The sequence below is a fragment of the Hetaerina americana genome, unplaced genomic scaffold, assembly GCF_022747635.1.
Source record: "Hetaerina americana unplaced genomic scaffold, ioHetAmer1.1.p SCAF_5, whole genome shotgun sequence".
In the NCBI taxonomy this organism is placed as follows: Eukaryota; Metazoa; Arthropoda; class Insecta; order Odonata; family Calopterygidae; genus Hetaerina; species Hetaerina americana.
Window position 1 is genome coordinate 79,138,462 of NW_027287095.1, and position 24,697 is coordinate 79,163,158.

A 24,697-nucleotide genomic window follows, 5' to 3' on the forward strand; every position below is an offset into this window, starting at 1 on the left:
GTGGGTCGAGCGTGGAGGTTCGCGTTAACAGAGCTCCTCACTACACCACAGCTCGGAGCCGACTGCCTTTTTCAGCGTCGCTTGCCAACATACCCCCCTCCAATCGCAGCCCGTCAGAGCGGTGCTGAGCGCGCCTCGAGCGGCGGGAAAAAATCAGTACACTTATTTTCCGGACGAACCCTGTTTTTAAAAATCATTAATTTTGTCAAATCATTTTTCTTTATGGGTACATTAACTCATAAATGCAGAAATAAAATATCATTGAAGTGAACAGATTTAGACACATGCAGTTTTATTTTAGCATTTTTCAGCCTTAATCTTGAACTTTTAGAGAAAACTTTCTTTTAAACTTGATATGAATCAAGGCGGACAATGTTCAAAAACCAGAATTCCGAGTGAAAATGGTGATTTAAGACTATGTATCGTAATTTTCGAATTTGCATTAATTGGATGTAAATAAACGGAACTTTTCATTGTACGTGATTAAATTGGTTTACGTGAATGCTGATCACTTATGTATGTTTCTGAAAAATGTTAGCCATCCAAAAATAATACGCTTCTCTCTGATAGCCGCCGAGTTTGTGTATATAAATATACATATGCATAAAAACACATTCTAAATGTGCCAACGAGTAGCATTTTATCCTTATTCAGCGAAATATACTTCTTAATGTTGCAATCCTTAACCATTACGGAATTTTTAAAATCAGAATAACCCCTGTAAGCCTAATCGCAATAAACTCTGCTGACCGAAAATATTCGAAAAAATAGTTTCTCGGGATACGCAGCCAAAGATTTCACGGAATTTACATCTTCAGAAGCGGTTTTAAAAGCGCTATCAACAAGACCCTCTAAGGCTGGACACTCATCACTCACATTGCGAAGTCCTAGAAAGGGCAGAGATTTGGTGAATACGGTGGGTTTGTCGCCGCCTTTTCATCTCCCGGAGATGGCGGATCCACCGCAAAGGATGATCTGGAAGAAGGGAGCGAGGGAGAGAGAGAGGAGAAAGCCATCGCCACGTGGGAAGGGGTGAGGCGAGGGACGTCTTTGAGCCGAAGCTTGCGGGCAGGGCGTGGGGATGAGTAAGGGCGGCGGGGTGCGCTGAAAAGGGAGAGGGAGTGGGACGGTACCTCATTATGAAGAGATTAGGACGAATTCGGGAGAGGTGAAAACGTTCGATGGCGTGTGTTCCTTTCCGCTTTTGAGGGTGTCAGAGGCTCGCAGGGAGAGGAGGGAGGAGTGGGTTGTCGGCGAAGAGAAGGGAAAGGAGGAGGGGGGTGGGCGACGGCAGTTTTCTAGGAAAGCGGAGAAAGGGAGCCGGAAAGGAGTGAAGAGAAGGAATGGCCCAGGGAAGGAAATTAAAGAGGGAGTAGTTCCCCTCCACGGTTTAAGGGTAGGGTTGGGAGGTGGAAGCCGTGGGGGTTGAAGCATGTAAGCCGCTGAATTCGTGGGGGAAGGGTTTTTTTCCTCCCTCTGGATGAGAGTGAAAGGGGTCCTCAGTATGTTGGTAAAGCAAAAAGAGTGGAAGTAAGGCGAAGGATTTTCGGGAGAAGAAGCATTCGCGAGATTTTAGGGGGATGATTTCTCATGCGGCGTGGATATGAGTCGAGTCTCCTCTTTGCTCGAAAAAAAAATTGTCCATATATGGGATACTGGAATTCGTGCGATTTTCCCTAAGATATTTGCCCTCCGTCTCCATCACTGTGATCCTTTTCACGGTAGAAGTAATCCCCCCATGTGAATCGGAGGCTTTGAATGTGAATGGGAAACTAGGAACGTGGAATATGTGGAAGTCGTAAAAATTCTGTGCTCTTTTCAAAAAGCAGCATCCGGCGATGGGACATTTTTCTGAGAAAAGTGAGTTCACTCTCCGATTGAGGAGCAGGACGCACTTCGAAGAAGCGTAAGGAAGCATATTTTTAGTTTCATCCTGAAAAGTATAAAACTGAGACCATTAAAGGTAGACAATTACAATATTGAAATGCTAAGTGGCCATGAAAATTACATAATATATTTGAGTTGAAGTAAAACTTCCTCGAGATTTAATGGTTTTTAATACCGTTATATATTCTTAATCCTCAGTAAGTTACTTAATAATTCAAACTCCTAAATGCTAAATTTCATTTAAGTATTTAACGCATGTGAGTATGAAACAAGATTCGTTACTAGAAATGTAACACCGAGAGTGATGAAACACTTTATATATTATAACATAAATAGCTGGTGACCTACCACCCCCAGCCACTCGTCCTTGCGACAGCTTGTGGGGTATTATGTAGATCTTTCAAGAAAAATGAATAATTATGTGAAAATTGGTGTCATTCCTTGGTTCTTATGTATCAATCATTAATAACGATTTTTATTTTTTTCTGAATCGATTCCTCTTCGAGATAATTTTGCTTTCTCAATGTGGTGATTTAATGAACAAATTCAACCAGTGGGGAGTATTAATTAATATCTCCTGTGATTGTGACATGGTAATTGATGAGCAGAGGAGCATGCGCTGCGCTCGAGGTTCCTCAGCCGCGGCGTGGTTGGCGCGCAGGTGGTGGAGCAATGGGTTCTGCCCGCACGAGCGTTGGGAGTCTTCCAGGATTCCCGTCGCACTCGAGCAAGGCGGACTGCATTAGCTTCATCTCTTATCTCTTCTCTCCCATCTCCTTGGACTTCCAAGGGTGCGAGGCGAAATCTGTTTACTCCCCGCGGCATCATCCCATTGTACGACACGAGCTTGTGGCCGATGGCCGTCCTTCTCGAAGACTTCCCCTACCCTCCCACCCGCCTAATAGCTACAAAACCTTTCACCCGAGCTGTGAATTCTACGGGGCCAATTGAACTTACCGTGGGCATGGAAGGCAAAGGGTTTTTTGGGGGAAATGTGGAGTACAGGTTACTAGAAAAGTAACGCTGAGATTGAAGAAACATGGGTTAAAGACTTGGGTCGACATATTCAAAAGGGTCGGAAATTCGTCGTCATTGTCGACTCCTTTGCAATGAGCACCACCTTTCCCGATAAGAGTTTACCGAGATTAATGTGAGATGTGTCATGCACTGAGATTTGAGAGGGATGACTGAATATTTTAATGCCCCTTCTTTCGGAAAAATCTGACTTGGAGCCTTTAAACATAGCCTCCGCCATTAGTAATTGAACAAAAGTGGTAAATTATTCGTTCGAAAAAGTTATTTTGATGTTAATTTTAAATATCCACGTTTCACGAAAAAAATCTTAGCCTCAGTAAAATTACGCCCTTGAATGCAAAAGAACGAAAATCTGCGCTATGGACTTGTTTATCAAATTGTCATTATACAGCTATCTTAAGTTTAACGAGTCCGGATTGTGGTTCTAAATTTACTTTGGGTCAGAGGCTGAGAACAGCAGTGCGGTGGGCGTAATTGTGGATGGGGATAATCTGGCAGCTATGATTTTGTTGAGTACATGACCTAAACCCAATTTCTCTAATTTTTTATTTATTTTCTGAAATTCTAATTATGCCATTATCGTACCACGAGGTTAGATCCAAATTGTTCACAGGAAGGATCATAGACAATGTAAATTTCTATCCAATATTGGTGAAGTTTTAAGTACGTATGTTGGTTGTGTGTGTCACATTTGGATGTACGTACAGGTATTTCCAATGGCAATATCCCTGGCGTGAGACAAAAATTTCAACCAATCCCGTTGTAAGGTCAAATATACATTACATTCAGCGAGTTTGATGTCATAAACTTTTACCACCTTTAGCGTTACCACTTTGTTAACGAAATCAGGGATTTACAGAAAAATATCTCAGACTAATGACACCTAAATTCTGTAGCGTGATGAATTTTGACTCAGAAGTATCTTAATTGACTGTTGAGCATAATTCTGTTTTGTTTTAAAGAGGCATTGCTATCAAAACTTTCACAATTTTTTCTGCACTTCGGGCAAGGACCTTTACGATAAGGACATTTGATAGAATTCGAAATTGTTTTCGGAGGATGGCTCACCATTTTTCTTGAGGAAATATTGAGTGAAGGCATTCGGCGTGAAAAATCATCGAAATTCACTGAAAAAGGCAGCTCTCAATGATATGTCTACTATTTTAAAGCACTCCACACTAGTATAAATATGAGGGCCCTCTGCGAAGACTGAAGTAGCTCCACCCATAAACATCCAGAGGAGGAGATGAGAAGGAGAAAAAAAAGAAAGGTCCTTATTTGCCAGCCTCGCCACACTCGAGCTATGCATCCAAACATCCATCGAGGACAGCCCTCGACGTGAACCATACGACCGACGACAATGGCAGGAATATCTCGACAAAAAGGAGGACAAGGTCTCCGCCATGTCCCCCTCCCTCCCCCCTCGTTCACAAAAACCGTGCTTACGCGCATGTAACAGATACCACCCCCGAACCATGCCTTCTCCTCTCCCAGGGAACCCTCCCCCCATCCCACACCGCTCCATTCAGCCGGCAGGACGCTCACCCCCGTGGCACTGATCCCTCTTCCGCCCTCCAGTGTCCCACCATAAGCAATCCCATTCAAGGAAACCACTCAGTCATAGGGAAATATTTCGGAGACCCTATTTTTCCTTACCCATTTGGCGACATTTCATACCGATCCCGTCTCTCCATTCTTTTCTCCGCGCCGGGGATATTTCTGAGCATAAACCCGTGGGGGCCGAGGATGGCAACGGCTCCGTCCGTCCTCAATATGTCCCTCCTCCTCACCTGCCTTTCTTCCCGTGACCTTCCATTCTTGCTTATTATGTCCCCGGGAGCGGAATTCTCCGACCCATCCCACGGGCGGGCGGGTTCTTCGGGGACATGTGGAGCGCACGCGGGCTCGAGGAAAAATGGAGTCGAGAGACTCCATTATGGTATTATGAAGCCATGCAGAAGGCCTTCATACAGTTTCCTTTGCAGCCATCTCTCCATTTGATTATTCTTGCGTTAAAAAGTATTCCTATAGTCTTTACGTACTTGTCTTGAAACTCGAATGTGCAGTGATCATGATATTTGGGCTTTCAATATTTGAGGGACTTTGTACTATTTTACGGAAGAACAATATTAAATATAAAGAATGAATGTCAAATAAAAGGATAGAAGGATTGAAGACTGCGGGAAATATTTAGATTTTATAAGGATAATGAAAAGGCTCCGCAGACTATATATTCACGAGTGGAAAAATATTTTAACATGGATTTTAATATATACGTATTCATCTTCGTTCGCAGGTTTCCCCGGCGATGAGTAGGTGATTTCCACATTTTTTGGGCTGCGTCCACGTATGCGCGAAGTTAAACGAGATACGCGGACTCAGCCCGAATAATGTGTAAATCATATACGTATTCATGTTGCGAAGTGAAGAATTAATTTTCGTATTAAAAGCTACTAAAAATTAGTATTTTGATTTGTCTTTTAGTATTTTTATCTAGTATATTAGTATTCATTAGTAGTCATAGTCAAATAGTACTTTTATTTAGTTTATTATTAGTCAAATTAGTATTGTGATCTAGTCTTGATTTTAACCTTGATGTGAGTTTACTGTGTCAACTTTATCAATTTAGTTGGCTACCCTGCAATTTTTTTGGAAATGAGTTCCTTCGGACATTATTTATCACTATTGAAGAGTAACTTAGGCAACAAATCTGTATCAGTAAGTATTTATGTATCTACTTCCACAGCTTTTACTAGCCATTAAGACATTTGATCCTTTATTCCTAGGTACTAACTAACTAATAATAAATGCGGAACTAATGAGCCTAACGTTTCCCTGAAATAGAGTCGGAAAACCTTTTTGAATAATGCAGAAAAATTAAAATGAATGAGAAAAGTTCGCAAATGTCAACTTACGTACAATCATTGACAGTACAGTAAATTGAGAAAAGGTTACTGGAAATAGCTGAAATTAAGGGGTTGTCATCCGGTGATAATTAGTCTGATTTGAAGGCTGTCATCAATAACCACGGAATTTCAAAAGAAAGAACTTGCTATTTTGTTTCTAATTAACGCTCTTCGTCCGATTGTATTTTAAACGTTAATATTCCTCAAATGAATTCTCTACACGTTCGATTTAAGTATATTCATTGAATGAGTATGTGTTCGGAGACCTTTTTTCAAGCGTTTACGCCAGAGGAAGAGGGGCTCGAAGTGTGACTTTCATGCGGATGTTCAAAATTAAATTTTTTATTCCTAACAACATGCATAATGCCACAACCAATCACAGATCAGTGAATTAGTGCGGCGCTCTGCTCCAAGCGTTCCCGTCTCCTGTTTGTATTCTCCCCAATGTTTGTACATGTCCCGTATCCAGACGATCATGCAATGAATATTGAATCGTCTTAGACAGTAATTAACTGTTTCTAGTAAAGCCCTCTCGGAAGTGAACGGAACGTGTGCTGTTTATCTCATCTCAAGTTACCCGAGGTTTTTGCTCCAAGTGGAAAATAAATTTTAGAAAATTTATTTTGGCATTGGTATTTATATGTCTATTGGTATTGTAATTTATTTATATTTTAAGTTCTTACTCTAAAAGAAGAAAACCTATATTGTAAAGGAGCAAATTGCCACGGCATTCCTCCTCCTCACCTTATAAGCCAGGAGCACATTGATTTATCGATTTCCCACGACGCTGAAATCATTAACTGCTTTTCCATTGCTTGTGTTACATAACGAATTTAATGAAAGTTGTTTTTGCAACGCTCCCTTTAATATTAATCTCTTACTATCGGTTTGGTACGCAATCGTTTCTTTGCCTGGTTATGAATCTCCATGTAGATATGACCACGCCTTAAATTGAAGCATATTTTTTAATCACAGAGTCACTATATTAGTATAAGTTATAAAGAAAATGATCATCTCCCAATAGCTACCACTTAATAGCCGTTGTGAAAAATAATTAGTCACATGTCGATGTAAATAAAGGTGTTTGCTTTTATTTCACCTGAATATATTAAAATCATTCGCCATTAACAATTATTTAAAATTAATAATATATTTTTATTTTATATCATCTATGATTCATTAGGTGATATGTATAGCATATTAATAATAATCAGGTATTGCAGATGTTTCGAACGACCTTCATGGCTCTCCTTAGCATTTCACCCACTCGTGGCCCCTGCTTCATACGGGGGACCCTGTATGTAAATGAACGTCGACATGTAAAAATGCGCACACTTATTCAAGATGACGCTTATTGTTGAAACCGGTACTATCGTGATAAATCATATGAAATTTAAAAGGTTTTTTTTCCAAACTTCAGTTAAAACTGTTACCACTTACTCCTGATAAATATTAGCAGACAGACATTTTGTCAAAGAACAGCGAGAGATGCCGTGACAGTCATCCAAACGGAGTCGTCCATTGATGTTCATCAACATTTTAGAAAATTCACAGCGTCAAAAATGATCGAGGAATTCGGTTTTGAGTCCCGGTCAATGATATCACTCTGTGAAAATCCTGAAAATGCTTATTGTTGAAATGTTCGAACATGAATAAGTGGAAGGGAGTTCATATTAATGAGTAAATACAATAAACGACTTTAGAAATTTGCTATGGAAGTCACTGTTCTTTTTCTGTATTGAGAGTGACCAGAATATATGATTCACTGAACATTTTGTAAGAATGTAGGCTAAGATTAAATACTTCCGTTAAAAGTCAGTGTGCTTCAAACAGTATTTCGTTCAAGGTGCTGAGTTAGAAATTTAGAACACAAACTAAACCTTCCAAAACGATTCAAGTATTGGAGCGATTATCAAATTGTTAGCATTCGAGTTTCTGATGTACTTGTAAGATTTCGTAATCAACATTTTGGAAACCTTTTTACCATCGAAAAAGGCTTTTAAACGCCAGAGGAATATGGAAATTTCGCTAAAACAGTGATACTTTATCAGTCATAAATTCACGAAGTGGGGGTTGGTGTAAGTAGTGGTTGGCAGTGGTCGGTACACGGTCGTCCATATCCCAGAATTTGTAAGTGTGAAAACTACTGTTGTATGACTGTTATATTGTTCTGAAATATCTTTTCATGAGCTTTTTATTAAGTTCAAGATTTGTTATTATATTCGCAGCCAGTTTCTTCAAAAGTTAGTTATACTGCTACCAATCAACGCCATTACTCTTGATACACGGGGAAATCGCTTGGAAAATTGTGCGTCAAGAACAATTATAAAAATGTATAATTCTTCAATATAAATGCAATTTAATAATGTAAAAACAATTTCCATTTATAATTTTCAGAGAGTAGGTAAGACACCAGTGTACGAAATTGGATGGGCAAATTCTTTACTCATTCCGCCTTCCGACGAAAGAAGGAAAAAATGCAATAGCCGAAGAACAGCATCCTGTGTAGACCTAAATATTATTACACCGTCACATACTTATACACTTTTTAAAATATTTTTTTGCAGTCAGTACAAACAATAAGATGGATATTATGAAGTAACTCAAGAAAATATTGTACTAAAAATCGTTTTTTTTAGAATATAAACTGAGACATAGCTTTTTACATTATAAAGCAGTTAAAAGCGAAGCGGATTTTATTTTATGGCAACATTAGTTTATCGAAAATATCATGCACATTGAAGCTATAGTTCTTTTATAGTCAAATGAGTCTTAGTGGGTCAAATTCGATACCATTCGAGTTAAGAGGTAATAGCAATGGGCAATAGTAATAATGAGATAAGGAGGAGTCAGTCATCAATTTTTACATCTACGCAATACCTCGCAAGGGTGTGTGGTGAGGGGGGGGATGGGAGGACACCACCCACAAAATATAACGCAACTAGATGCAAAGTTTAAAGACAGTAGTTTTTTAGTTTGAGGGTCAGAAAAATAATTCCCAGAGATTCACAATTGCTTTCATATTTCAGGATTCATTCATCCATCTAAATCGGTCACACATTTTTTTCTGTCCCTTAAAATTATATTTAATTTGTAGCCCCTATATAGTTTTTGCATATTTCCGTGGACTGAGTGGTTGGGGTGAAAATGGTCAATCTAAATATTTTCCCTCCATATTTCCGTATGAATGTCTGGGCGGCGCCGGGCAAGATCCGTGCGGGCAGATGAAAGCCGTCTCGGACCGCTGAAACCAAAGGTTGTCAAAAGATAGTTCACTCTGTTCAGGCCACAAGGACGTATGTCACTGCGCAGGGAAATGTCACTTCCGTTTTGTGTCTCGACTTCTTCTCGGTCTAATGAGGCCTAAAGATAATAATATGTTTTTCTCCGTCGCTCGAGTCCATTATGTCCATCTTTCCGCATTTTTGGCAGGTTTTTGGGTTGGGAAGTAGGCAGTCGTACCGCTGACGGCTGCCGAGGCGAGGAAAGATAGCCCATCTTTAGAGATTGTACGGATATGGAATGTTTAGCCTTCCCTTTCGGCATTTGCGTCTCAGCCCTCCGTCAACTGGAAAACTCAACTCCCCAACTAACATGAACGACAATACTTCCGAAATTAAAAAATTTATTCAACAATGTATTTGAAATTTTGAAATCTTCTTTCAGATGCTTCTTCGTCAACTGTCTTAATGCATCCTAAATGATCACGTTTCCGTAATAGAATGGAAGTCGATTTTTAAGAAGTCACTTTTTACTACAATTCAATTAGCTGTACTTGTGCCTTTCGTGTTATCATTACTAAGTATACTTATTTACTCTGGGACTTAAATATTGATGATGGCTTTCGTTTGGGCATACCTTAAGAGGTTCAGGTGTCATAACTTTGTGTATTGAGAAATTCCATACATACAGAATTAGATTGTATTTCCAATAATCACATATTTGGGCAGTTTCTTTGAATAACTTAGGGTTCTGGAAAAAAAGTAATATACGGATTAATAAATTTCAACACTTGAGTTTAAATACATTTAATTATAGCATGCGTTGTAACTTTGTTGGTATATCACTCCCATTGAGCGTGGGATCGAAGTCAGGTAACTCAAATGGAAGTGAGGCAACATTTCCTCGTGAAAATCATCTAAAATTTTAGGATTAACAATTTTGTTTTATCACATCGCCCTTGGGATTCTTTCAGACAAGGCTCATACTAACAAAGCGTCGCTTAATTTATCACCAGACGACTATTATCGCTATTTCCAAAACACCTTGTGTCCTTGTCCTTGCAGTTCACTCTCTCGCCGAGCTCGCCGTGTCGCTAGTTGTCGAGTGAATCTCCCAGCTGCACTCTCAACTCCGTTGTCGAATCCCATCGTCTAAGGATGAGAGATAACACATGATGGAGAGGTGATCGAATTTATTCCCAATTGAAGTCCGAGTAATATTTCTCCCAAATAAAATGAGTCAAATTTCCAGACTAAATTCTAATGTCGAAGTCGATTTAGATTGACGGGTAAATTGAATAAGAAATTTGACATCCAGGTGGAAACATCATCCCTGCGCTTTGACTCAGGTTCAGAAAATCGAAATGTTGTCCAACCGTGACACAGTCGTCGAATTATGGGCGAAGTGAAACGTCCAGGAAAAGCCGATCCGACTTAATTTCACGAACCCAATCAAGAGAGACTAATACGAATCTAGACCGGAAAAGCGCGTAATGAGATTATGGATGGAGAGGGGAGTTCTGCGTTTAACACCCGCTGTCGCAGCGTGCGTATTGGCAATCGGGAGCACAAAGTGAGGCTCCGGGGGGAGGGGAGAATTATCTCACCGGTGAAATTACCTGAAATCGAGAAGGGGACGGAACCCTAAAGTTGGGGAGATGAGTTCCGCCGATTCAAATCCATTCCTTCGTCCCGGGACCGGGTTACCCTTCAAACTGCCACCGACACCACACCACGACCAACAACCGATCCCTCAGCGCTTCGCTCCTTTACCGGAACCTTAACCCCTCTCTCGGGTGCCACCCTCTACCACCCACCCATTTATGCCCCATCATCCTCCCAAAATCGCGTATCTTTTGCCGTACCTTACACCCCTCCTCTATCCGTTCCCCATCCCCACAAAGGTCCAAAAAAAACGGGGTGCGTAGGGCGGAGTGCAATCACACGCGCCGCGTCCCGGCTGTCGTCTGGCACACTCTCCCGAATCCCGACCTCTATCCCCCCCTCCCACGGCCTTTATACCCCTTCAACCCCCTGTCGCTACCCTCCCTTTCCTGCCCCCTTGCCTCCGAGGGATGAGCGTAGCAAGAGAGACGACACCCGTGTTTGTTTAAGCATATGCGCGCAGTATTTCCCCTATCCCCGTATTTCTTTCCCCCTCTTCTCCTTGAAAAACACCTCCTCCCAGTTGAAAACGCTGGTAACGTCGGCTGCTCCCGCCGAGGCCCCAGGGGCTGGTCGGGTACACAAAATATTGGGAGTTAGGGGGGGAGGGGGGAGCAGATGGAATAGATTTTGGGGCAAGTGGGCACATAGAGTACGGGTGGGGTATGTTGTACGCGTTTGTCTGTGTGCTCGCGAATTTCTACGTATGTCTGTAAAAAAAGGAGAGGAGGCAGTCTCGGGAGATGGTAGCTGATTAGGGGAAAATTTTATGTGTATATATAACACACAAAATAAACCATTAAAACATAAATTAAGAGAACGAAGGAGTTCAGAGGATGAAGATTCTGATGCAAGCGAAAAGATTGCCGAAAGATCGGCGCCCTTCATAATTTTTCATTTATGTTTAAATCGTATTTTATTTTTATATTTACTGCCATCGTTCTTCCACGAGTATGTATGTGTGCATGCATATATGCGTATTTTTGAAACTTTCCCACCTCCTACATATACTTCTTATGTCCCAAACAACCCCTCTCTATTCCTCCCCCACTTTCAATATGCGACCCCATTATCCAGCGCATAGTCAATCCGTCCCACTACACCCCCCCCTCAGTCCTCCCTCACCGGGATCTCTCCCAAAAGAGCTTTTTTTTTGCTTCAAATCCTCTTTGCCCACCCTACTTGTCCTCCTCACCCTCATCCCGACCCGTCCCATCCCGACAGTCTTCCTGGTCAAAAATTTTCCGCCCCGATGCAGAACGGTGGAAATGAAAGGGAAGGTTCCATGTGACATACCCCCGTCACCCCATCCGCCTCCCTTCAGCCCACCCCTCCCCGCTCCTACCCTTTCCCTCGCCCTACCGTCTCGCTCCTCCCGTCTGCCCGGCTCCATCAATTCCCCCTTCTCCCCCCCCTTCTCTCTCTCTCAACAATCACTTTTTTGCTGCGTTCTACCTTCCCCTCCAATCCCATTGCCCAGCTTTCTCTCCCCGCCATCACCATCATCGTAACAGCTCTCGGCCATTCTACCATCTCCGTGCACTCCCTTGGCGCTTTTTCTTCCAAGTTCACCCCACCCCCCGCCACCCAGCCCTTTACCACCGCTGCGAGGTAACCACCGCCGCTCGCGAGCAAGTCGAGTCAACACGTTCGGCGGAGGCTATCGTGCGAGCGAGGGAGGGAGTGTGGGACAGAGGGGGAGAGTGAAAAAGATATGAGCGAGTTTCGGAGGCGCGCATCATTCACTCCGTCGCGTACGACGATTAATGGAAGGGATGTGTGGCTTGATTAAGTGATGTCCCACGTCGTCGAAAATATATATTAATGGATGACTCGGGAGCACGTGTTTCGTGGAACGGTCAATGTCAATCGCCCAACGTGAAGTTAATGATGCATTTGATATAGACGTAAATGATGATTTCATAAAACGTTTATGCCGCAAATCTCCCCAAAACGGTCCATTATCCCATCGATCGTGGAACCCGGGGATATTTTTCTTGACAATGGATGATTTTTTCTACGTCCGTATGCAATCTGCTTCAATATGGTTGCTGAATTTTATCCCTTGGCCGTGAATTAACGATTGGTCAAATGTAAAACTTTCGAGCTCTCCTGCTAAGGGGCACTGTCTCATTTTTTAATTCCTAAGTTTATTTGACCGTTGCTTTTGCTGGTTTCACATTTTTCTTTTTTCGTCACCTTTAGATATAAATGTGTTTTATTATTCCTATAGACGAAGAAAAACTATGGTGATCTGATTCGTTCGTAAGTAAATGAGTGAGTTGTATTTTCCAAATCCTTATCCATTATACCTATATAATGATGCCCACTGTGGAGCCAGCGTAAGACACATTGTATCACAGTGACCTTTAGAGGATTATAGACTTAATTTTTGGCCAATATATTCTGTTTTCACTAGTTGGAATCATTGTATTTGTCGATCCTCTCCAGTAGAGCATACTCCAATAGGGACCCAAAGAACCTTTCCACAACTTTTTGCAATTTATTAAGATATTATTTACCTCAGCTAGGCAAGAGAAACAACAGCTACAATTATTTATGCTGAAAATCTAAATGAAACATTGGTTTAAAACTCGATTTAGATAGCAAAAGACAACTGTATTCACGGCAATTAAAAATAGGTTACTTCATTCCCTTTCAAGGTGGTTAGTTGAAAATACTATAATTAATGCCTCATAATATGTTCAAATTGAAAAAAATGGCTATAGTATTACACAACGATTGATTTTCTGTTAACATGTAAATTTGATATTTATCACTAGCGGATTGTCATTCATATATATAGGCATATTTTAAACTTGGACGCTCAAGGAAGTAATTATCCGAAATTACTAGAATAGCATATCGAGTGCATGAATGAACGAAGTTCTTGCTATGTGAATATTAGGCCATGTTTCAATATAACATGAACTGGTGGATAAAGCAAAACAAAACCACTATATGTAAACCTCTAGGTAATGAAAACCAAGCTTTTCCTTTTGCTACCTGCAATAGTGCTTCCAAAAGCATCGATGAATAAGATCAGAATCAGACTTCAGCACAATTTTCATGAAGATATCATTTTATCTTTACAAATTAGTGATGAGAATTTTTATTAAATTTCATGATTTTTTTAAAATTGGCTTATGAAAAGGATTATCAACTGTTTTTACAGCCTCTTTTTTATTATTCTTCGGAAATAAAACGAAAAACATAAGCTGCTTAGAATTTGATGTAAGTATATATATATATATATATATATATATATATATATATATATATATATATATATATATATATATATATATATATCCTCTCAGATGCCTTCTTCAAGTGAGACTCACTTTAAGAAGACCTCTGAGAGGGCCGAAAGCTCGAACAATTTATATATATTTATATATATATATAAACAATATATATATATATACCTTTATATATGTATATACATATACATGTATACTACCTTGATCAAAAAGTTCCCGGAATAACCACCGTGTGGCGCTCCCATCGTTCCGATTTGAGTTCTGTTTTTTTTGTTAAATTGGTACATCTGTTGTTGATATTCCCTTTAAATCTTAGTGTCATAACTTGACATTTGCAAAAGTTACGGTCGGTTTTCGGTATGTCCATCAGTGCTTCCTGCGATTTTTCCATTACTTCCTCTCGGCTGCTAAAACGCGTTCCCCGTAATGGTTTTTTAACTCGATTGAACAGAAAGAAGTCACAGGGAGCCAAATCAGGTGAATTCGGTGGCTGTTGGATGGTATTTTTGCATTTTTCGTCAAAAAATTACGAATAATGATAGCACTGTGCGACGGTGCGTTATCATGGTGCAAAATCCACGAGTTTTCTGCCCACATTTCCGGTCTCTTTCGGCGAATTGCTTCACGCAAACGTCTCATAACGCCCAAATAATACTCTTTGTTTACTGTCTGGCCTTCTGGCAAAAATTCATGATGCACTACACCGTTGTAATCCATGAAAACCGTCAGCATTGCCTTCTTTTTTGACTGAAAACGACGTGGTTTTTTTGGTCTCGGCTCATTTGGTGAACGCCATTCACTTGCCTGATGTCTGGATTGCGTGTCGTACTCATAAACCCACGTCTCGTCTCCAGTAATGATCCTTTTGATGAATGTGGGATCGGATTCAGCCTCGCAAATCATGTCTTTTGCGACGTCAACACGGTCTCTTTTTTGCATGAAATTGAGGTCTTTTGGCACCAACTTTGCTGCTACACGACGGAAACCCAAATCATTAACCACAATGTCTTGGGCGGATCCATAGGCAATGTTCAAGTCCTCCGCTATTTCTCTGATGGTTAATTTGCGGTTATTGACCAACATTTCTTTTACTTTATCAATTTTTTCACCGACTTTCGATGTCGATGGTCTGCCACTGCGTTCATCATCTTCGATTGACTCAAGACCACTTCTGAACCGCTCGTGCCACTGGTAAACGACCGTTTTTTTAGAGAATCGTTGCCGAAACACTTTTCCAACATTTCCAACGTCCGTGCGCCACTAAATCCGTTTTTTACGCAAAATTTAATACAAGTTTGTTGTTGCAAATTTAAATCCATTTCTGAAATTGTAAAAAATCGCCAACACACACAGAGATAGATGTACTCTTGGCTACGTAACTTTTGCAAATGTCAAGTTATGACACTAAGATTTAAATAGAATATCAACAACAGATGTACCAATTTAACAAAAAAAACAGAACTCAAATCGGAACGATGGGAGCGCCACACGGTGGTTATTCCGGGAACTTTTTGATCAAGGTAGTATATACGTATATACATGTATATACATATAACCTGTATAACGATTGTACGGAAAAAAAAACTCACACAAGCGGCGCAATAGAACACAAATAGAATAGCAACATTTAAAAGGACACTCACATGGTAAATTGTTCGAGCTTTCGGCCCTCTCAGAGGCCTTCTTCAAGTGAGTCTCACTGGAAGAAGGCCTCTGAGAGGGCCGAAAGCTCGAACGATTTACCGTGCGAGTGTCCTTTTAAATGTTGCTATTCTATTTGTGTTCTATTGTGCCGTCCCATTATATATATACATATATACACATATATATAAACCATAAACATAGTAATCAACCCTAAGGTCGGTTTGGTAGGTGATGGTAGAGTTCACCTAGTACTAGGCCCGACGGCATTTAAAATTCACACATCAGGGTAGGGGGACCAGTTGCTTTCCCTGTGACGGTTATTGTTTCTCAGGAAGATCTGGTATCCGAAAAACCTCATAGCTTGGGTGAACTGCAGGTGCTCAGAGAGGCTTGCCCGCGAATCTAACCCGGGCCCTTCGGTCAGTATTCCAACGCTCTACCCACTGGACTATGGCAACCCACTCATATTCACACACATTCAAAAATGAAAACCCGCCAAATTTCGAACAAATATCGATTCACATGGAAGGAAGGATATATTCACATATAAGGAAAAGGGATAGCAAATAACATATATAACAAATATAACATATCACATAACATAACACATAACATAACACATAGATAACAAATATAAAAGACGAACACTGTAGAGGTGGGGCAGGCAGAATCGGGCAAATCACCAGTGTAAAAATATTTCCTTGACCGGGACTTGAACACCGGATCTTTCGACTTGCCGGGCCGATGCTCTAAAGACTCTACAGAAAGTTTTTCATGGCTAATCAATTTATGTTTATAATTTAAAAAAACACGTATCTAGTCTTACCTGCCCTGCTTACTTACATAACTGGTTAAAGGCAGTGAGCTATGCATCAAACCCGATTTAGATCACATGGCTAAAATCACTTGCAATGCAAAAAGAGACAACCGGCGGTTGATATGAAGTGAGAGGGCGCGTGAAAAGAGAGAGAGTGAGAGAGGAGGCTGTGGGGGGGAGGAAGAAAGACAAAAGGGGGAGGGCTGACAGAAAGTGTGTAAGGGAGAGGGACGTTGGAGGGTTGGGTGAGGAGAGGTGGATCGTAGCGGGAGTGTGAGGGGTAAGTTCATATTTATTTTACGCTCGCATCAGTTACGCCCATTTGCACCTGAGCCTTTTCCGAGACGGCACAGCTGTACTTGTCGTGTAAAGAGGAAAAGGGAAGGGTTTGCGTGTGTGTGTGGGGGGGGGGGGGCTGGCCTGTTACCGCCTTCCCTCTGGCGGGTGGGACTTTGGAGGGGTTTGGGGATTGGGGGGAGGGGGGTGGAGGCGAGAGATGGGATATATTTGCGGAGGGATCGGGATGGTGGAGGAGTGGAGCGGAAGCGGATGAGATCCGAGGAATCGACCAAGAGGATTTGATGAACACGCGCGCTTTTTCTCTCTGATAAAAGGAGGAGAGTCGGGGGAAGGGCAGGCCTGGAAAGGGAGAGTTTTGGTAGGGAGAGTTTAGTTGGGCAAAGCGACCGGTTGGCGTATGAGCGAAAAGCCGAAAATCTCGACCGGAGTGTGTGCCACAGCAATGCGGTCGCAAATATGTTGCGTGAAGTGGGGAGATCAGAAAGAAAGAATTCTAAACTCAGTGAGTATCTCGATTTAATTTGTTGGAGCTTTCGTTGTGAGAATAATACCGGGATTTAGACACATTAAGAGTGGAAAAATTCAAATTATATGTTCGTGTTAGAAGCCATGGATCAATAAGTGTCCTTCTAATCGGACTGTCTATAAGTATAGTTGAAAAAAGTACTTATTATCTGAAAAGGCATGTTATTTGCCACCCAGGACATGATGCAATGCGATTTTCAAATGGCCTGGAGTTAAAAGAGTCAGAAACTCTTGTCGAATGATACATTGCAAACATTTTTCGATAAAATTGAATATTTATTTTGTTGTATTCTTATTTCGTACTATTTTTAAATGCATTAGGTTACATTTTCGCTGCTCTTCCATTTTAAATTTTGAACTTACCCATCCTCCAAACAATCCAGGATACTAGAAAAAGCCTTAAAATGCAAAGCAGGGCTAATGATAAGAAATTGGACTTCAATAACATGTGGCTGCTAATATTCCTTGGCGAAAAAATTTAATTTCTTGATTCTGTACTCTCAAAAGAAACCCTGGCCCGAATGAATTGAAACTAACAAGACACTGATTTTTGTTTTTTTTGTTCTGCTTCGAAAGCAATAACAAGAAAAATCTTACTTGATAAATATTGTTCCCTTTACACTGGAACCCGTGCTCTTCACGTCAGCTGAACGGTATCGGTGAACCTCTCTTGGCCAAATTGTACGGGACTCGCAGCTCTGGTCGAGATTGTAGACCAAGACGACTTTAGTTATCATGCACATATGTCTAGCATTCATTCACCTTTGAAACTACGCTCCATCCCCTCTCTAAAATTTCGTCCGATACCATCCCCTCCCCTCTGGAGAAATATCGCGATGTCTGTTGACCCCTGTACACTCAAGCCCCCCTCCACCTCAACCACCCCTCCCCACGCCCCCCGCTCACCATATTCCCTAGGCGCTCTGCCACCCTCGAAACGCACGCCTCCGAATGCAAACATACACAAACAGCCCGCCACCGCTCCCCACTCACCCCCAAAGCATTTCTCCGTTTATCAATTTCCAACACCCCTTCCATTCCTCTCGCCAACTCCTCGACCGCCCATTTTGGTTCGTTATATTGCGCCCTCTCTTCAATAAAGATGTAATCTCCCCCGTATCGAGACAATCTACTCCTCCATCTCTGGCCCCGCTCCCATCTCCATTTCCGCTTCCCTCACCCTCCTTCCCCCAGTCGAGAGCCCACTCCCCCTTCCGAATCCTTTTCAAGGGTGCCGCCCCGTTACAAAACTCCCCCTACCCCTACCGGTCCATGTTCACCCTTTCGACACTCTAAAAAGCCATCAATAATGCAACGTGGCCAAGCTGAGGAGTAATAGCGCCCGACCATTGATTGAATTCGAGCTTTTTCGAAATGTGAATGAAAGGGGTAAAAGTTTTAACTCGAGGCGTCTGTTGACGCAGGCGTTGATGTTGCCGCCTTAGCGTTTGCCGGGAGGAGATGAGGCCGCGGAGGGTGGGGAGGTGGTGTTATTAAGGGAAAGGGGACGTCAAAAGGAGCAATCTTGCGACTATATGCGGGGAAGAAGAGACGCCCCAGTAAACTCTCAGGCCGCCACTATTTAATCAGTGAATCGTTACGTAATTGAAGACAGAAAATATTTTTTTCCACGTCACTCAAACAGCATGAAATATGAATCGGGAATATACATTTATACGTATGCATGAAAAATATATGATGGCATAATATGACCATTCTAATATTTTAAATTCATACTCATATTATGCTTCGTGAACACAAATATGAATTAATACTCTAACCGTTTATTGAGAACGCAAAAAGTTAAAGGAAAACATTGAAAGATGTCGTGCCTAGGGAGCTGGATTATGCAACCAATTATTGCTGGCTAATGAGATTTGTGCTTTTCCACATCCAGATTAGGTTGATGTTTCCATGTTCTCGAGGGCATTTCCCTTCTCAGGATTTTTCACGCGAACTTTGGGAAGAATTAGATGAAGTTAAAATGCATTTTACTCGAAAATGGGGATAACCCAATTTTAGCTTGCACGCTAGCCATTCAAAATGACTTAAAACACGACCTATTAGATTGTTTTGTGCTGAGGTATGGAATAGACATCATAACTCTAGAACAACGTGTTCGAGGGTAACGTAGTGGATGGTCGAATTCACTCGAACAAAAAGGGCCCGTCGGAATGGTAGCCGCAAGTGGGTTCGTGATGGCCTTTAAAATGAAAGTGGTATCAGTGTTCTGTTGAACTCAAATAAGTTCAGTGCTTTTAGTATAGGTGTGTGTGCAGTGTGTGGTGAAGTGCTGGTTTTGGATTAAAGAGTTGTCAATTCAGTAGCCAATATTGTTTTTTAAGAGCTCTATGCCGATATTTTGGTCAAATAGGTGATTATCAACGGGAGGGAGAATTTGACAACGGGGAAGACAACAGCAGCAATTCCCCGGAGTAAGTGAAACTTTGGCTATTGGCCATAGGATTGACATTTAACTAATTTATTATTTTGAGATGTGTAACTCTTTGTTCTATTTGTGTATAATTTTCGTGTGGTGCAATGGGTGCAGATTGAGCCTATTTTAAGTTTTCATGCTGCCTAAAGGTTTGAAAAACAAGTGCCCAAAAAGCAATGAAGTGAGTTCGTTTTCTTACTGTGTAGCCTGAGTGTATAACTACGAGCTGAAATGTTACCACGTTTCCCTGTGGATACGCCTACTTGTTGAAAATTTTGAGCTTCGTTTATTCAAAGGATTTTTCAATCCAAGTTATGTACTCCCCTTTAAGATTCAGTGCATAGATCTGATTAGACAGGAAGGGTAATTCTTACCATAGGGCCATCTCTCGAGTAATATTTAATACATTTTACACTTTGCGAGATGTAAGCTAGAATATTGAGATAGTAAGGCTTTGTAGCCTCGTCACTCAATCGGATACTGACTTGAGAGTTCCGTATTAAAAATCCGAGATTTCCCTTCGAGAAATATTATATGAATATTCAGGTCGCTTAATTTTCTGGTTATTAGAATATGGTGCTATACCAAATGGTGGTTCAAGGGAAGAAACTGGTCTCCTGATCTGTTATTGTGAACTTCGCACGTCTTATGACTTAGTTAATGGTGACCGAAAAACACGCCCATCAATTTTTCTCGCCATCCTTTTCACCTGAGAATACCATTTCCTAGATAACATCAGCGATGGTCCTATGATGAAAATAAATTTGTATAGCTATCGTTTTTCGAAAAGCATTGGTTTTACGTGTAAGTTAAGTAAGGCAACGGCAGATGGAAGTGTATTTAGATATTTCTTCCGATGACGAAATGGCATTCAAGATGAATGATTGTTAGCTTTTATTTTATCGTGTTTTCTGCCGTTGTGCACCCTTTTCTGCGAGTGATAATTCTGGAATTTTCTGACGGTGAACTCAAGTTTAAGGCTGTGGAGAGCTGTATGGTGACTCAACTGGAATGCTCAAACATATACTGGAAGGAAGGTGAGTTTATTTGTAGTCTGTTTTGGTAAATTATATTCAAACATCTATTTTTAATATTCACTGATGATAGGCCGTCCCTCTCTTCGTGTTAGGTCGGACTCGCGTTCGTACTTTCTCCAAGAACTCCGCCGTTTGATTCCATTTCTTGGGATTTTCCCAAACGGTTAGTGCATTTCGTTCGAGGGCTATCTAATTCTTTAATAATCATTTATCATGATAGTTTAAAGTATTTTCCACTTGTTCCACATGTGGAGTAACCCCCTTTGCCTTGCGGTTACATTATACTAGTAGTAGTATTTTACCTGAAAGCACTTAAACCATAAAGGGAAGCAACATAAAAGGTAGAATTGGTAAAATACTTAGGTGTTACGATAACTAAGGATATGTCCTAAGGAAAGCACATTCGTGAATTTTGTGGGAAGTAAATAAATAGTTAAAATTAATAAAAAGGATATTTGAGAAATGTAATGAATGGTTAACGGGCTTTGTTATTTTACGTATGTTATGCCCCAACTGTGGGTGCATTGGACCCACCCGAGGTAGGCTTAGTTGTGGAACTAGATCAAGTGCAAAATAGAGCTCTTAGGTTGGTGAAAAGTTGTTATGAACAAGGCAGCAGTTCCACGACACTATTGGAAGAATTAGGATGGGAGCCACTAGTTGACCGTAGTTTGAAATAAAGGTTAAATTGAGGCAGGTCACCTATTTGAGGATGTAGAAGACAAATCAGATCTTACTGACTTACTATGGTAGATCAGATCATTTACGTAAAATCAGAGAGAGATTTATAATAGAAAGAATGGATTTAACATATCATTTTTCCTTTTTATTCAGAGATCCAAATAAATCTGATCGTAGGCTCGAAGGTGATAATTAGCGTTGGTAGTGTATGTATTTTTTCGGTATCCTGCATGTTCTTTTTTTAAATAGATCCATCTTTTTAAAACTCCTCCCACGTGATTACAATATAAATGTCCAGTCATTGAATATTCTTCCCATTAAGAGCCTCCTTTCGAGTGTTTAACTTTCATTCAGTGCATGGAACTGATATTTGTGTAGAGATGTCATAATTGGGATCGTGATTGCACGGCTGGTCCCCACGCCACACGTTCTCGCGGCAGCTTGCGGTTTATTTTGTAGAGGCGGATTTATATTAGGTCATCCTGCGGCCCGGTCTAATGAAGCCAAGTTTCTTCAAGCCGTAGGGTAATCCACATATTCTTTTTCCGTGGATTTCCCACGAAAGGCAATATTGAAACCCATGTGCGTAACTTGCTCCAAGGCAATCAATTCGAACCCCACGAAGTTATATTTCATTTCGTGTGTCCCATTTCATTTTCTCCAATATATGCCTTGCAGTAATGCGTGACGCGATAAAAGTCGAGTATGGCGGGGGAAGAGTAGAATAAGTATGGAGGGGTTGGGGTCCCCTGTCGATCGTGGGAGTGGGTGGAACTGGTGAGGAGGGAAGATGGGGGTGGGGGACTGGAGTTCCGTCCGGCCCTGTGGGATGAATCGGTAGTTATGATCCCCGGTCACGTGACTGAGAGAGGAGTGAGCCCTTGGAGGTGAGGGTCTAAGAACAGCCAAGCCTACTCAGCTGCACGTGACCTGGCGATAACAAGCGAGGACTGAGGATCTCGCCGGTGTCCTTGTCTGCGAGCGACCGAAGCGGCGAATACTCAGGCGGGAGACGTGGGTAAGAGCAGCGCAAGCAGAGGAATGAATAGGAACATGTATCATAAAACGGGAAAGGAAATAGTCTTCGTAATTCTTTTTGGTCGAATGAATGAAGACGAGAAATTCTGATGCTCTTCTTACTTTTCTCTTTTAACTGTTCATTATTGTGGCTATCGTGACTAGTTTGTAGAATGGTTCTTTGAAAGTCTCTATTCTAAGTCCGCCTACCAATCATTAATTAAGTAGAGGCTTTTTAGCACCTGGAACCAAGGAAAATAGGTGCATTTTAAATAATGTATTCAATTACATAGCAATAATACATTTTTATTTTGTGATATTTGCCTGTCGAAGGAAAAGTCTCGATAAAAGTATCGAAAAGAATGAATCAATCCCTTTTTGCTGACCCCACATTTGCCTGCTTGAATCAAATTTGTGCCTATTGTCACTCTCGGCAATGAAAGAGCATATTTTCACTTCGTGCGAGCGCGGCCATTGCGCGTGGAAACTTCCTTTTTATTCGAAATTGGTCGATCAAATATTTTCGAGGACCTTCCAAACTTCTCACTACCTTACGAAATTGGCCGTATTTGGGCTACTTTATAAGGCAATGACCATTGTAGTGATAGTAGTTTTCATAGTATTTTTTTTAGAAAAAAGTAGCATAATTATAGAAAGAGTAATGATGGTAATCGAAAGGAATGATATCCAGCATTGGTTTTTCTGCCTTTCTCAGCCTCTCACAGAGAAGAGAATGGTTCGTCGGGTGATGGTGCCGAAATGAAGACGCGATGCATTTCGGCTTTGGATTATTTATAAGGCGCCATTCCGCCCCCTCCCCGGTCTGGGAGAGGATAGTGGTATTAGGGAGTAGAGTTTCGAGGAGAAGAAGATAGGATGGATGGACCTGATGAGAATTCCCGAAGAGATGGGATATTGCGGGGAGAATTAGGGGAGCGGGGAGGGAACGGTAGCTTGGGGGAGAGAGGAGAGGGATAGAGGCACAAGGGAGGGATTGCTGAGGCGGCATGATGATCAGGGAGGGGGCAAAAATCGGCTGATACCAAATTGGTAAGAGTATCACGCATTTCACCGCGTCTCAAAGCCTTTTCCAATTCCATAGTCGCCGTTTGGTTTCAGCCATACGACCACTGTGGTTTTTCAGATTCCCAGTTCATTTCTGTAATGTTTGTTATGGTCCTTAGGTTCGCATCTAAGAAATCTCACTGGACGTGATTAGTTTGGAAATTTTCGTGTTAATTATTGGGATACGACTTGCCCTCAGTACGTATTTCACTCCCAGTTGGCACAAAGAGTAGCACGCTTGACGGCTAACCCGAATGTTAAGAGAATTTTTCCTCGGGTATTAATTTTATACTCTTTTGGAATGGTGTATGGCCACGGTTTAGGATGCCAAAACATCACATATTTAACGTATATACCTTTGATGTAATTATAAAGCAAAGAGGTAAGCAGAAGAAAGAGGAAGTATATTTTGCCGGCGGGATGCAGTTGTCAGTGTCGATCCGAGACCTACTTCTAATCGGCAGACTAAATGGTGTATACACAGCCTATATGATTGTACACCCTTTCATATGGTCAATTTTATATGTTTGTAATGAAAATACGTAATATATTATGTAGTATAACCAACGGAATCTTTCAAATATCGAATTTTCTGATACATGATCGCACTATTGGTTTTATACATTGGTATATGATACACGCTTTTTGGGAGAGTCTATATATTCCATTGAGACGATTTATTGAAAATCAGTATTAAGCTAGGAGGCTATTAAGCTAGTGTATCAAAATTATTAGATGAGCTAGGCTGGGAAGTACAAACGGAGCGCAGGTTAAATTACAAATTACACCTCTTATATATACTGGAAGGAGATTTATTTAGCAATGACATTGAACATGTATTATTAGCTCCATCCTACTACGGTAGGAGAGATAATGTAAATAAAATTAGATAGATTTAAGATTTCATTGTTCCTAAGAATGGTAAGGGATCAGAATAAAGTTGTACGACCATGAAATAAGGGGGAAAAGTATTTTGTGTCAAAATAAAAAGGTGTGTAATCACCCCCTACCACGCACCTAGCGGAGCCTTGCATCATTACATGTGTAGTAGTATACCATAGAATAATGACTAGTATAGACAACATTGCTGAAGTAAAGAAGTTAAATGCTACGGTGAAGACTGCCGAGTGGATTAATATAAATTACCATTAAGATTTTTGCAATGGATTTTCCCATAAACTATAAAGATAGGAAGAC